Here is a 15,351-nt window from a genome sequence, read left to right on the forward strand (position 1 = left end):
TCAAGGAATTCCCTCCAAATCAGGCTGATGATACTAAACTGAGAAACCCAGTTGGTAGCCAACAAAGGACTAACCAACTGAAAAAGAGAGGGAGCACACAGATAGACCTGAAAGGGGGAAGACCCATCATCTGCCCCTGGCTCAGAAAGTCAAGGTCTACTGGAGTCCCAAAGCTGCACAACCGTGTCTCCCTGAGGGTAGAGCTTTGTGAGGAGCTTTTTAGTTTGGACAGGTGCTCCTGGGGTCCTCCACTATCTACCTGAAACACAGGGAGGCTTTGGCCCACGGAAGGCTCCAGAGCCTTGGCTGCACCTGTGATGGTGGGGTGACCAGCTCATCAGCTTTTCGGGGCAGAGCCCTCAGGGTGGTGATGAAGAGCCTCCGTAAAGCTTATAGGCAGCCAAGCCTCCACGACAACTTCAGCATCCAGTATCACCGAAGGGGTGTGAACAGCAGGGAAAAACTCGGCAAAGGCACCAACTTGTCCGTGAGCACACCTGAGACATCTCCAAGGATTCTCAGAAGGGTTGGAAAGTACGAACAATGGTAACGCATGGCAAATGATGGTGACGGCCAGCGGAATATAGTGTATTTCGGTAGCCCCGGCACGAGACTTAATAAATGTTAACCGTTATTTTTATTGTTATCCCATTTGCAATTTCCGGCTAGGGAAATATGATCAAACACTGCTAGAACTAGGTCTAAGTTGTTAAAACTCTTTTCCAGGTGCTGTATGAGCTGAAGGAAGCCGGGGTGAGGGGCAACCATGAACAGGGGTGCCAACCGGGGTGTTGGTTCTAGATTTGCATGAACTCTGACCGGCAGCTGTTTCTCTCTGAGCCTCTTTTCTGTATGTGTGGGGGAAGGGTGTCAACAGCAAGACTCCTTTCAGCCTTTGCGGTCTTGTTCTGTAACTCCAAATTCTTTAAATTCTTTCATTTCTCTAATTCTTGGACAGGGTTACACAAGTTCTTGACCCTCTGCTAAATATCAATAGAAAGGAGAATGCACTCATTAGAAATGCAAATTCTCGAACCTGACACCCGCACCTCAGAATCAGAAACTCCAGATGATTGGGATCCTGGATAAAGCTGGAGAACCACAGTTCTTGAGCAGCCTCTCCATCTCCAAAGAAGAAACGCTGTTGTCCTAGAAAGGGTTGTGAATTGCCTCAAAGGGTGGGATACAGGTTACCACGGGAGCAAGATCTGAAGCCAGATCTGCCCGCCGCCCCGAAGAGTAACGATGACATGATAGCTAGCATTGAATAAGACCTTCTCATACGTCAGACACTGCTGAATATTCAACGTAGACAGTATATTTATCCTCGTACAGACTTTATTAGCTAAATGTTAATTTTTGGATTCAGGTCATAAACCGAGGGGTGGAGAGGGGCAGCCACTCTCCAGAAGCGAGTTGCAGAGTTGACAGTTGAGGAATCCGAATTGGAGCTCAGTTAGCGGTAGTCTGCAGTCTCCACGCTGAACCTTCTCAGAATAGTGGTGACAAATCGTGGTTTTGTCTTTTTTTTTCTTTTTCTTTAAACTACAACCGTGATTCTTATACTGGCTGCACACATTCCAAGGAAACACAAACCCAGAAAACAAAACAGTTACTACTCTAAAAGCCACTATGATTGTAGCTTTGGCTTGTAACTCCAAATCTTGTTTTCTACACATCTTGAGAGACTAATGCATTTAAAAGAACTAGCTTGTGTTTGGGGGGCACATCATGTATGAAGATATAATTCTGAGGCATCAATAAGTTGAAAAGGGGTGGGGATGGAACTATAAAGAATCAGAATTTTTGTATAAGATTGAAGTTAAGCTGGTAGAAATTCAAATTAGTGTGTTATAACTGTAGGATATTAAGAGTTCTCCCCATGGTAATCAAAAGAAATGGCTACAGAACATACACAAAAGGGAACAAGAAAGGAATTGAAACATTTGCTACTAAATACTTACATACATACATAGATACATACACATATGCAATACATATATACATGAAAACAGCAACAACAAAACATTAAGCACAAAGAGAGATATTAATGCCAGACATGAGGGCAAAACAGCTATAAGGCATATAGAAAACAAATAGCAAAATGACACAAGTGCCTCCCTATCAGTAATTACTTTCAAAGTAAACGGATTAAACTCTCCAATCAAAAGATAGATATTGGCAGAATAGATAAAACACAGGATCCAACTGTATACCGTCCATAAGAGGCTCCCTTTAGACCCAAAGACACGTAAAGATCGAAAGTAAAAGAATAGAAAGATATTCCATGCAAATGTAACTTTATATTATGTATATTTTACTGTAATAAAAGTTTTTGGGGAAAACAACAACAACAACAACAAACTAGAAGAGACTTCTAAAATATTAATGCCCAGGCTCTGCTCCATATTTAACTCCATTAAATATTAATGCTCCATAATCCATTTAAATATGGATTAAATTCCATAATCCAGTGGTTCTTAGCTCTGGATGAAGAATAGCACCACCTGGTAAACTTTTATTTTATTTTGCTTTTTAGGTTTATTTATTTTTGAAAGAGAGAGACAGACAGAGCATGAGTGGGAGGGGAGAGGGGCAGAGAGAGAGGGAGACACAGAATCTGAAGCAGGCTCTGGGCTCTGAGCTGTGAGCACAGAGCCTGACGCGGGGCTCGGGGCTCAAACTCAGGAGCCATGAGATCATGACCTGAGCTGAAATCGGACGCTTAACCAACTGAACCACCCAGGTGCCCCTCACCTGGTAAACTTTTAAAACATACAAATGCCTGAGCCCCACCTCTCCAAGATTACCATTCAATTATTAGGGGTGATGCCTAGGGTTGGGATTAAAAAAAAAAAAAAAAAAAAAAGCAAAAACAAAAATTCCTTTGTCCCCTTTGTTATTATTTGTGAGTGTTCCACTTCCAAAATCTCAATTAACCTATTCTGCTTTCTGGCCATTTTCTTCTATATTTTCAGCCTATTCCCCTTCATGCCTCCAACCCCAGACCTACTAGGATCTCAAATCCACTGATACCTATCTCCATTGGTACAGATATTGGTATCTCCATCAGCACAACCACCACAGCCATTACCACACACACACACACACACACACACACACACACACACCCCTCTTCACTTTCCTCCCTGCATAACTTAGGGACCATAGGCCATTACAGGCGTACCTTGGAAATATTGTGGGTCCAGTTCCAGCCCACTACAATAAAGTGAGTATTGCAATAAAGTGGACGAAGTAAACTTTTTAGTTTCTCAATGCATATAAAAGTCATGATGACACTATACTGGAGTCTATTTAGTGTGCAATAGCCTTATGGCTTGAAAAATAACGTACCTACCTTAATTGAAAAATACTTTATTGTTCAAAAAATGCTAACCATTATCTGAGCCTTCAGTGAGTTGTGATCATTGATCACAGATCACCATAACAAATACGATAAGAATTAAAAAGTTGGAAATGTGAGAATGATCAAAATGCGATACAGAGTCTCAAAATGAGCACAGGCTGTTGAAGAAATGGTGCTGGTAGACTGGCCAACGTAGGGTTGTCACAAACCTTCAGTTTGTAAAAAACAAAAAACAAAAGCAATATCTGTGAAGTCCCATAAAACAAATGCAATAAAATCAGGTATGCCTGCATTATAAATACTCCCATGCATTATGATCTATTCCCTGGCTCCTCTCTGCCTCCTTTTCCTGCGCCTAGAAAAACTCCAAGCCTCATTAAATCCAATTGCTTTCAGATTCAACTGCACTGAATATCACTGGAGGAAAATACCAGCCATGTTGACGACTGTTGACGGGCCTCACTTTGTACGCATGATAGCAAATCTCAAGTGGACCTTCAGCACTGGCAGGCAGCCCTACAGCTGATTCACTCTCCAGTCTTCAGTCTTCCATATTGCCAGCTAACACTGTTTTCCTTGCCCTTCAAACCCCAAATACACCTTCCGTGCTAGGCACTCTTAGTTGATGACTTGGCTTCTCACTTCCCTGAGAAAATAGAAGCAATCTAAAGAGAATGGTTCCCTGCTCACCACCAACCTTCCACACAGCCTGCCCCTGTACTGTTCACCCTCTGCCTTTCTTCCTGTTACGGTGGATGAATGGTCGGGACTCGAACATAAGAACGATATTCCCTTCCACTTGTTCTCTGGGATTCTTCCTATCCTGTCACTCAGGGACTTTATTCTTAGAATTTTCTCCTTTCTCTACAGTGTCACTGATTTCCCTTCCCTTCGGTTCATTGCAATTGGCCCACAAATATGCTGTAGTATTTTTATTAAAAAATAGCTCTTTTGATTCCACCTCCTTTTATAGCTACTAAATCATTTCTCGGCTCTGCTGAAAAACAAACTTGAAAGTGTCGTCTCTGTTGACTTTCTCCCTCGTCCCATCTCCCGTTCTCTCTCAAAATTCCTTATTTGGAACTTCACGCCAACGTCCTCCACTGAAACTCTGTCTAGGTCACCGATGACCCTTACGTTGGCGAACACAATTGCCAATTTTCAGTCTGTTTCTTGATTTCTGAAAAGCATTTTGCAAAGCTTGCCATTCTCCTCTTGAAGCATATTTTTCTCTTGGCTTCGGGGAAGCCAAAATTCTCTTGTTTTATTTTTACTTCGCTTTCCTTTATTTCTCAACTATTTTTGCCTGATTCTCCCATCTTCTAACACCTAAATTTTGGAGGCTTTGGGCCTCCTCATGTATCTTCTCTAGTAGCACATACCCCATGGGTTTGTATACAATGGGGCTAAATGCCATTTACAAGCTCAATGACTCCCACATTTATTTCTCTTTCCTTAACTCCAGACTCCATCTCTAACCACCTCTCTGCGTTGCCTCGGAGTTATTATTTTTTGTTTTAATTTTTTTTAACATTTATTGATTTTTGAGAGACAGAGCACAAGCAGGGGAGGGGCAGAGAGAGAATGAGACACAGAATCCAAAGCAGACTCCAGGCCCCGAGCTGTCATCACAGAGCCCAGTGCGGGGCTCGAACCCACGAACTGTGAGATCGTGACCTGAGCCGAAGTCGGACACCGAACCGTCTGAGCTATCCAGGTGCCCCTTCCTTGGAGTTATTGAAGAAGCATTTCACACTTAGCGTATCCAAGGCGACATGCTTAGCTTTCTCCCATAAATACGTTCTCCCCTAGTACTTCCCAACTTACTTTATGGCCAGCCTATAGCCCAGATGCCCAGATAAAAAATCTATGGAGACATCACTGACCTTTCTCTTTCTCTTGCTCTCTAGATCGAATTCATGAACAAATGCTGCCTCTTCTAATTTCAAAATATTTCCCAAATGTCTTACCAGTCCGGCTCGTCCTCGGGTCCCGTGGTTCAAAACTGCTTTATTTTCCATTAGCATCACATCCTGACCAGCGCTGACGTGGCTTTGGCGTTATCCTGGCCTTACCATTTCCTCTGTGTGTCACCGAAGGCAAGTCACATCACCTCTGGTGATGTATATTTAAATTCTGGAAATTTAACTATTTTGAAATATATAAAATTTATCAGATATATACAATGTATTTAAAATATACAAAATCTAAAATGTACTTGCAATGTAGAAAATATATAAAAATTTATTTTTCGCTGTTTAAAATATATAAAAGTATTTTTATTTATTGAAAATATACCAAATTTATAAAATGTATAATTTATATGTGTGTGCATAAATGTCTATACATGTATATATACGTAAACATGTATGTGTATACATAAATGTATATTTCTATGTATGCATGTGTGTATGTATGTGTGTATGAAAGATAGACAGATAGATAGATAAATAGACAGATATGGATAGATCCCAAATAGGACTTTTCCCCATCTTTACCATTATCCCTCATATTCAATCCACCATCGGCTTTTGTCTAGATAATTGACAAATGCTCTAAATTTGTCTTTCCGCTTCTGCTCCCGTCTGCCCCCAACCTTATATTCTGCTTTCCACGAGCAGCCTGAGGAATCCTTTTGAGACACAAGTCCCACTAGCTCTTGCTTCTGCTCAAATCCCTCCATTACTTCCTACCACACCTGGAGTAGTGGCCAACGACCTCAGGGTGCTTTACACAGCACTTCATGACCTTGGCTCTGCCTCTCTTTCCTGCTCCCTCTTCTCCAGCTACCTTGGCCTCTTTTTTGTTCCACGAACTCATCAGGCAAGGCCCTGCCCCTATGCTTTGCAATGGCTCTTCCCTTTGTCTGGAATATCCTTCTCTCATCAATCTGCATTTCTGAGTACTTCGCTTCATTCGGGTTCCCTCTCAAAGGCCACCTCTTCATAGAAGCCTTCTCTGTTTACTAGAGGTATGCTGAACAGGCTTGTGTCAGATTGCAAGAGTCAATCCATTGACTCTTCACCTCCGTCAATCGTCAATCGTCCCACCTCCGCATTCAGTGATGGCGTGTTAGTAGCCTCAATCAGCCATGGTGGGAGTGTTTACGCCACAAAATCAGCAAAGGCTACAAGTCAGGCCCCTTCCTCTTTCTTTTTCCCCTTCAGGGCACACAACGCTATCTAAAATAGCATATCTTGGGGCGCCCGGGTGGCTCAGTCGGTTGAGTGTCCGACTTTCGGCTCAGGTCATGATCTCACGGTTTGTGGGTTCGAGCCCCGCATCAGGCTCTGTGCTGACCTCTTGCTCAGAGCCTGGAATCTGCTTCAGATTCTGTGTCTCCCTCTCTCTCTGCCCCTCCCCTGCTCACGCTTTGTCTCACTCTGTTTCTCAAAAATAAATAAATGTAAAAACAAATTAAAAATAATAAAATAAAATAAAATAGCATATCTTTTAGCTCATTCCTTGGTTTCAGTTTTCTCTATAACATCTGTAGCATCTGTGACTAACACTTTATTAAAATGGATGTAAATGTTTATTGCTTATTTATCCCACTGGAATGTAAGGTCCCTGAAGGCAGGGGCTTTGTCAATTTTGTTCACTGTTATATCTCCAATGCCTAGCACACTGCATGGCAGGGTCGATATTCAATTGATGTTTGTCGATTGAACAAACGAATGAGTACATCGTGAACGTAATACCTATACTTGAAAAGTTGATATCTGCAAAGTGCTTTCAGTTATATTGTCAACCCTTTTAACTCATTTCTTTCCTTTCCCTCAGTTTCTGTCCTCCCAGGATGGAGTTAATTTTTCTTCTCCTCCAAAGATTCCAATTCCTTGCAAGTCAATTCCTAATGAGCATTCTCAAGGCTGGCCTCCTTATCTCTCCAACCGAAGCCTGGGATCTTTGCAGTCTCGAACATTATCACATCACTTAGTTTTCTGACCTACCTCTTCGTCAGCTGAGTCCCCACATCGAGCCCAGTCACAATCCTTTGGGACATATTTCTTTTCATCTTTATTATGATACAATTCTTAGCCACAAGTTCATGTCTCATGAAACACATAAAAAAGCACCTGCAAAGAGAAAGAAGCAAGGAAGGATGGAGAAGATAGAAAATATTCTAGGAAATTAAAAAGTTTGGGCGGCTCCATTTTGCGGGGGTGGGGGTGGAGGATTGAGTTTCATAATTGAACTTGATGTGTGTTCCTCTTGCTTTCCAGCACATGCCTCCCCTATCCAACTTTCTGTATCATCTCTCTGCCTTTCTGGGAAAAGTCCTTGTGTGGTATAGAATCTTTGTTTTAAAAGCCATTGACCTAAAGCTGATGCTCTTGGGCTGTGTCTGTTAATGGACTTGATGCACACAGGGAAGAAGGCAAGGGCACTCACGCTGCTGAGCTTGAGCCCTCTGTTTCCTTGCAGGGGCTTGTAGATAATACAGAGTTGGGTTAAGGTGTATTAAGGTAAATAACAAAGCATGTGTGGATTCCCTCGTACCACGTCAGCAGAGACAGAAATTGCTGAGCTTTTCTGAAATGGACACACGTCCGTGACTGAGCACGCAGTCGAAGGAATTTCTTGTCAGAGGCGAAAATGCAGGGAATGGCATTGAAATCAATTCTTTTATCCTGCCTTCCTGCTTTGTTCTAAAAACGGTGACATGTAAGAAATTAGTCTGTTGCGTTTGGTGTAATTTTATAAATACGAAGGGAATGACTTTTATCAATTTTCCTAATTATTTGACAGGAAATGCAGGGGATTAGTTTCCTCCAAACTGAATTGTGAGACAACTCATAAATTGCACTGCCATTTTTTTTTCTCCCTCCTGTAATCCCTCATATGTCAGGAATGGTCTCAAGATTGAACAGGTGTTTTAATAATAGACTGGAATTTGCTTTAAAAAATACATTCCTGAAGTGTCTTTTCTAGGGATTTAAGCTGAGACCCACACTGTCAGAAAATCAAACTGGAAAGTTGCTGATCTAGAGGCGGCACAGGTGGAACAGGTGATGGCCAGAGGCGGTGAGGGGCTGAGGGGGTGGTCACAAGAGTGCTGAGAAAGCGCTCCTGTCTCCACCCAGCCCCCCACTTGGCTTGCTAAAAGTCTCAAATTACCTCCAATGTAAAACTCAGAGATTTCCCCTTGATGTGATGCTCTAAAAATATCCCTAACCAGATAGATCGCATTCATTCCTGGTGTGTGTTTGTATGTCTATGTCTCTGTCTACGTGACTCTCGATTGTATGTGTGTATTTTGCATGGGCGTGTGTATGTATCTGTGCCTTTCCAGGAGGAATCTTTGATTTTAGGAAACCGGATGAAGGGCCTTGAAGATTTTGCAGTCTGTGTGTGTGTGTGTGTGTGTGTGTGTGTGTGCACGCGCACGCATCTGGGCGTGTATATATGTGCCTGTGCATGTGGGTGGATGCGGATATGTGTGTGGTTTATGAGTGTGTCTGTGGATATGTGCGTGTGTGCACGCGTGTGCACGCTGGGTTGTCTGTGACTGCCTGGCTCAGTCCCTTTTCTAGTAGTCGTTTTCAGACCCCAGAAGAGCTTGGCGTCCCGGGCCCTGGGACGTGGATGAGGAACAAAGAGAGCCTCTCAAGGCGGAAAGGTTTTCAGAGCGTGGGCTGGAAAGGGCTGTGCCCCAAAAGGCTTCTCTGGTTCCTGCCTTTGCCCACATCAGCCCTGCTGGGGTCTTTCACACTCTTTAAGTAGTCAATCTCTAAGCTTCTAGCTTAGCATGATTGACTCTTCTTCCTAAAACAGCGAAATCCAAATGAATTAAAAATAATCTAATCAGTAGCTGTGCCTAAAAATTCAGGGTTCCCTATATATGCTCGCTTTATGTTAATTGTCACTTTATGAGAGGCTCCCTTTCTGACCACCCGAGCTCAAACAGCCCCTCACCCCCTTTCCTGCATCCTGCTGCACTTTTCATTCTTCATTATAACTATGTGATATTTGGTTCATATTTAATTGTATACTAAGAGTGCCTGCCCTCCAGCACATGAGCTCCATGGGGAAGCCCAGTGCCAGGGGGAGCCCTGGTGGCACATCCTGGGGACAAAGTTGCCCAACTTTCCTGTCCAATCCTGAGGGCCTGAAAAGGCCCAGGGCCGAGCATTTGGACCAGCAGGGGAGGACTCTTATGAGAGCTACAGTGTGGTCACTTAAAGAGTCGGGGAGTCTAAGAGCTTTTACAGGAGCAGGAGGAAGACAGAGCATGAGGGACACCCTAAGACATGCTTTTCCTCTGTGGTCCAGAGGAGACACTTAGAGAGACGGAAGCACCAAAGAGCCTGTTGTATGCTGGGCTGTGCAGTCAGGCTTTCTGGAATTAAAACCTGATGCTTAGGCGATACGACTTTGCACAGGGCTTTTAACGTCTCTGCCCCTCCCTTGTTTAATCTGCAAAATGAGGTAAATATCTTCAAAAAAGAAGAAATACCACCCTTATGCATTAACTCTTAGAAGAGAATGATTTTTTGTATGCACATAAGGTGCCGTGTATATATGCAGATAGGGGTTAGAATCCATAAGCACTCAACACGGGTGCCATCATTGTCATTATTAGTCTTACTACCGTTTTCCAATTCTGTACTCTTCATCCTGCTGCTACTCCCATCATGTCCCATAGGCTTCTTGGGCCTAGAGAAATAATTTGTTAGCTTTTTAATCTAATTTATGAACTAGATTGAGGCTCCATTGTACAAGGTACGGAGCTAAATGCTGTGGAAAAAATTGAACATAAAGCAAACATTGCCTGACATCTATTTATGATCCGGTGGGGATGTAAGATATGCAAAAATACAAACCAAACCAAAGCATGGCACCATTTGATAAATATTATAGGAGAGATGCAAACAAAGGGCTGTGGGACTACAGAAAAAGAGCATGTTCAGTGGGGAGTTGTTTCTGCGTGTAGACTCAAATTAGGGGGGTGAGAGAGGACCAGTAGGAGCAAAGAGGCAGAAGAAAAGACATTTCAGGGATAGAGTCACAGATCCTTTGCACGGGGTGGGGGGGGGGGGTGTTGGGGAAACGTCTAGGCCTGTGTCTTCAGCCTGGAAATCTAGGAAAAGGTGAACGGGAAATAATAATCACAACCACAAAGCTGAAAAGACTTGCGTGGGGAGAAACGTGATGCTTATTCATCCAGATGGGTGCTGGACCAAACATTTATAAGCACATTCTCCATGGAACTTCTGCCTTGGCTACATTCTCCCAGACAAGACCATGGAAATATGCGGTCGTATTTGTTTCATAGCCACCTCAGCTTCAACATTCACTCATCATTTTGGCACTGATTTTCCTGTGTTGATAATACTGCCCATGGGAACAGTCATCCATGAGCGCATTTCCTCGAGATGAGAGCTAACCATGCTTTGTAAATGGAAAAGCAACGTCTCCCACACTTCTCCCTAGCCAAATTCAAACGCATCCATAACCCCACCAAACCCAAGGTAGCCGGTGAGAGATTGTAAAGTCAGTCCTCTAATGCTTACGGTAGATCAGTCCTGCTACTTAGTAACAGATATTTGTATGGCTGTGATACATTGGGGAAATTTTTGTTCTCTGGCTTTTGTAATTCCATGTCCAAATGGTTTATGTGCCGTTGTTGGGCTTTTGGCTTAAAATAGAAAACATATGGGAGAAATACCAGCTTGTTCCTGTGTAAGACACTCCAGTTAACTTTTCCTTAAAAACATTATTCATCTGGACTAATTATTTTCATGTTCAAAACAAAACAAAGAACACACTGCTAAAAAGAGAAAAGAAGCCACACTCATCTACTGCACATGCCTTTTTGGCTACGGTTAAGGAAGACTGGGGGCCATGGGAGTGTTCACACCCTGTGTGCCAGCCTCATAGGATATTAGCTCTAGAAGTAAAGCCCCAACCCCACAGTTCATAGATCACAAAATGGGAGGTGGGATGGTGAGATTACTAGCACAAGATATTATTAGTATAAGTGAGTTAGAAGGGGGCGTCTGGGTGGCTCAGTCGGTTAAGCGTCCAACTTCGGCTCAGGTCATGATCTCACAGTCTGTGAGTTCGAGCCCCTCGTCGGGCTCTGTGCTGACAGCTCAGAGCCTGGAGCCTGCTTTGGATTCTATGCCTCCCTCTCTCTCTGCCCCTCCCCAGTTTGTGCTCTCTCTGTCTCTCTCTCTCTCTCTCAATAATAAATAAACCTTAAAAAGCTAAAAACAATCAGTGAGTTAGAGGGGAACACCATGACTACAATCAAGATTTCTTGCACTCTGGAAATGTTACTACCACAAGAAAGAAAGAAACATGAAGAAAAGGAAAGCCATGGACGGGGAGAGGAACAAGGAAGCCAATTATATAGAAAGATCTGTGCTTAGGTACGTGCTGGGCCGGGTTCTGAGCCTGGGTGTGACTGAGACAAGATGGTGTCCCCAGAGCACGGAAGACCTCGGGTCGCCTCAGCACGTGGCGGGGGGAGGGGGGGACCCCCACCAGAATCCTCTGGTAGGCAAACGGTTAGTCTTTTTGTGTGGAGCGAGGCACCTAAGTTAGGAAAACTGACCGAGTGGCTTAGCAGTTTGTCTACCAACTTTTACAGTGTTCCGGGAACTCTCGAAGCTTGCTTTTCTGAATGCAGGGACTGGCCGCTCTGCGGTTTCTCAAGTTGAGGCAGCGAATTGGAACTTCTTGGAGTGCCGAATAAAAGACCTCTTCCACCCCCGAATTAATGAAGCTGCGAGAAGTCATGTCAGGGCTCTCTGTCCTCTCCCCTTAGGAGATTAATGCAGAGGCACACATCTGTCCCTGCAGGTAAACACCCCCCCCACCCCCTGCTTATTCTCCTCACCTCACTCCCACGCCCCTTCCCTCCCTGACCTGTTTAGATTTGGTCTCCAGCATCAGCTTCTAGGGTGTCCCCTCTCTCTCTCTGCAGAGAGAGTGAAGGAGACCGGGAATGAGATGGGAGAAGATAGCCATGTCTGCATGTAAATTTCACCAGCGTCCCTGTGTATTATTTCTTTTCCCAGGACCTCCTCATTAACCTCCAAGTGATCACGGACATAAAAACCGTGTGCAGAGGTATGGTGACCCTCTTTGGGGCACACACGAGCAACATAATAGAACACAGCTGCTAAGTATCAGTATCTGTAAAGACCCAAAAGACCTAACTACTTAAGGATTTGGGGGGTTCGCTGTAAGCACGGTCTCCTGTTATTGAGGAAGACAGCGGTTGCTCTCTCTTTCAGATTAACGCCTTCTCATTCCCAGTCTACTTTAGTGTGATGCGTGGGAGATTTCCCGGGATAAATAATTTCTGGAGACATTAACCTACCTTAACATCTCTTCCTGTGATAAAAATGAAACAGCCTATATCTTCACAATGACATTGTTTTGTTTAAAGCAGAGCAGAGTAATTTGCTTGGATGCGGATCTTAGTTCTGTTTAAGGGGAAAACCAGACTCGCTGCTGAATTCAAAATCAGGACAGCAATGAAATGGGTCTGTTCTGTCTTCGCGGGGGCAAATTTCCTATTTATGCCTGTGACTTTTCTGGCTGGCCCACTTGATTATTTTCAGGGACGATAGAAGAAGCAAAGGGTAGGTTTGCAGAATTGGTGAGCTCCTCTAATTAAGGATTAAATCAACACATCAGTCTATTGAAGGTGTACGGATTTTTTATACTTCCCTTTTCTTCTTCATGTTTCTTAAGTCAGAATTCCATGTTATGGTTGTGCTTCCTCACACGGCCTACGAGGATTATAAATACCCTTGAGCTTTCAACCCCCCCTTACGGTAGATCAGCAAAGGCCACAATTCTTTATCATTTCTTTCTTGGAAATGGGTCCATTCTCCCATCCTTGAGTCAGAGCCTTCTGACTTGCTTTGGCCAACAGAATAAGTAACCTTCAACATTCTTCCCAGACATAGCTTCGGCCACATCCACTCGTTCATTAACTACCTTTTCTTCCACGTTATCACAGGCAACACGTTCCCTATTTTCTACCAGTACATAAATAGCTCCTCTTTTCTCCAGCTCCCCAAGACAATTTTCCTCCTGTACTTCTTGCTGTCACCGAGTCTCAAGGCCCTTCCAGCTTCCACTTGCTACTAACCCCCAAGCCAATGTCACACATCTATTATTTTTTTTTTTTTTTTTGTCACGGCTGCACCATATTCGCAGTACCAACTCTATTTCATTTCTTTATTGCTATGGAGCAGACCACCCTTAAACTTGGCTGCTTAAAAGAGCAACTTTTAAAATTGTCTTTCACAAATCTGAATTGTGAATTTCACAAATTCAGTTGGGTGGTTCTTCTGCACCAGGGTATCAGATAGGAGCTCGACTGGGCTGGTGACAGCAAGATGCACCTCCTCCCCCCGCCGCCCACACACACGCCCATAGCTGGCAGGTGATGTTGGGAACTCAGCTGTGATTGCCCCCTGGGACACTTACATGGGGCCTCTCCATATGGCTTGGGATTCCCCAGCCTGCTGGCTGGGATCCAAGAGCAAGTAACCCAATAATGAGTGTTCTAAGAGGGATGATGTGGAAGATTCCAATGCTCTTCACTTGTTAGATCCAGAACTATCCCTCCCACCACATTCCACAGCATCCCTTCCACCACATTCTATAGATTGAGGCTTAAAAAAAAAATCACAATTTCAGAAGATGGACAATAAACCCCGCTTATTGGTGGAGAATTTGTAGCTGTAATTTAACAGGCTCTAACCTTCAAATGTTGTTTTCTTTGTGAGTGCTTTTTCTATTTTTACCATATGCTTCTTTCTGTGCATGCTCCCCTTTTCTACATTATCCATCCAGACACTTCCCCCTTCCTCCCGCTCCCACTCCCGCTATGTTCTTGATCATCTGAAGGACTTATATCCTCTGGAAACATCATCAGTCACTAATTTTCTAAAGGTAAGATTACATTAAAATATGTTGGAGATGGATAAACAAAACGGTTGTCAATCGATAACTCTTGAAGCCAGGTAATGGGTGAGTGGGTGTTTGCTCTACGGGCTTCTCTAGTTTTGAACATATTATAAATTTTTTTAACAGTAAAAATTAAGAGAAGGGACCATATGAGGGACTGGGAGGTACTCTTAAACAATAATCTTAGAGCAGATTCTAGCTGACTGGTAACACTCTTAGTAGCTTAATAACTTTTTTTTTAAACAAGTTCTCAAACCCTTAGAATACATATAATATAGACTTAGTCTCAGGAAACCTAATTAAGTAATGCATTTACCTGGGTTTGATAATCTAGGACTCACTGAAAGTATATAATTGCCAAAACCTTGGGAGGCAGAGCTGTGTAGTTACAGGTAGTAACAGAAATACTTGCAGTAACAAAAAAAAAAAAAAAAAAAGGTCTGATTAAGACTTCATTATAAAGGCTAATCTTTGAGCTATTTTATACTTGGAGACTGAGAGTGACCTTCATAATATGCAAGCTCTGATATGTGTTATTTATCTGATGTGCTTAAGAATACTACCTGGGACACTGGAAGTACCATAATAGCATCATCTATTGTCATTAGCAGCAGCAGCAATGGCAGCAAGCAGTAACCTGGCTGAAACCGGCCAGCGTGACTAGGGTGGGACTCTAATTATTTCTGGATACAGTAGTGGGACAACAGAGGGCACAGAACAAGAGCGGTGACTAAAGAACACCTAGCCTCAAATGAGGACATTCGTGACCCTGGGGATTCCATCTGAGTCACAGGGACAAAGGCTTGGTAGGTAATCACAGACTCGACTGCTATGATTTCTATATGCCAGTTGCAGTCTGTTTAGCTCATAAAACTTACAATGTCAACAGAAGAATTAATTGAAAAGAATCACAGCAATACTGAGAGTCACTGACCTGTGTCTCCAAAGAGCTATATGTCCCTTGGGCCACTGTTGAGCCATGAAGTTGCCATTGCCCTTAGATGTTTTTCTCTTTTGACTTCATCACCCCTGTGGGTGACTTGATG

At 43.3% G+C, this 15,351-nt stretch overlaps 1 long non-coding RNA gene across 2 annotated transcripts; it reads right to left on the reverse strand.

Moving 5' to 3' along the window:
- Positions 1-1,533: 1,533 nt before the first annotated feature.
- LOC122228306 lies at positions 1,534-13,937 on the reverse strand. Of its 2 annotated transcripts, none has more exons than XR_006206515.1 (5): positions 13,823-13,937; positions 9,963-10,027; positions 7,321-7,446; positions 5,338-5,515; positions 1,534-1,569 (listed from the first exon to the last, which is right to left on the reverse strand). It is a non-coding gene; the product is annotated as an uncharacterized LOC122228306 (long non-coding RNA). The 2 variants fall into 2 exon arrangements; XR_006206514.1 differs by lacking the exon at positions 13,823-13,937 and adding an exon at positions 12,702-13,803.
- Between the last annotated feature and the right edge of the window lie 1,414 nt (positions 13,938-15,351).

The sequence above is a fragment of the Panthera leo genome, chromosome C1, assembly GCF_018350215.1.
Source record: "Panthera leo isolate Ple1 chromosome C1, P.leo_Ple1_pat1.1, whole genome shotgun sequence".
Classification (NCBI taxonomy): domain Eukaryota; kingdom Metazoa; phylum Chordata; class Mammalia; order Carnivora; family Felidae; genus Panthera; species Panthera leo.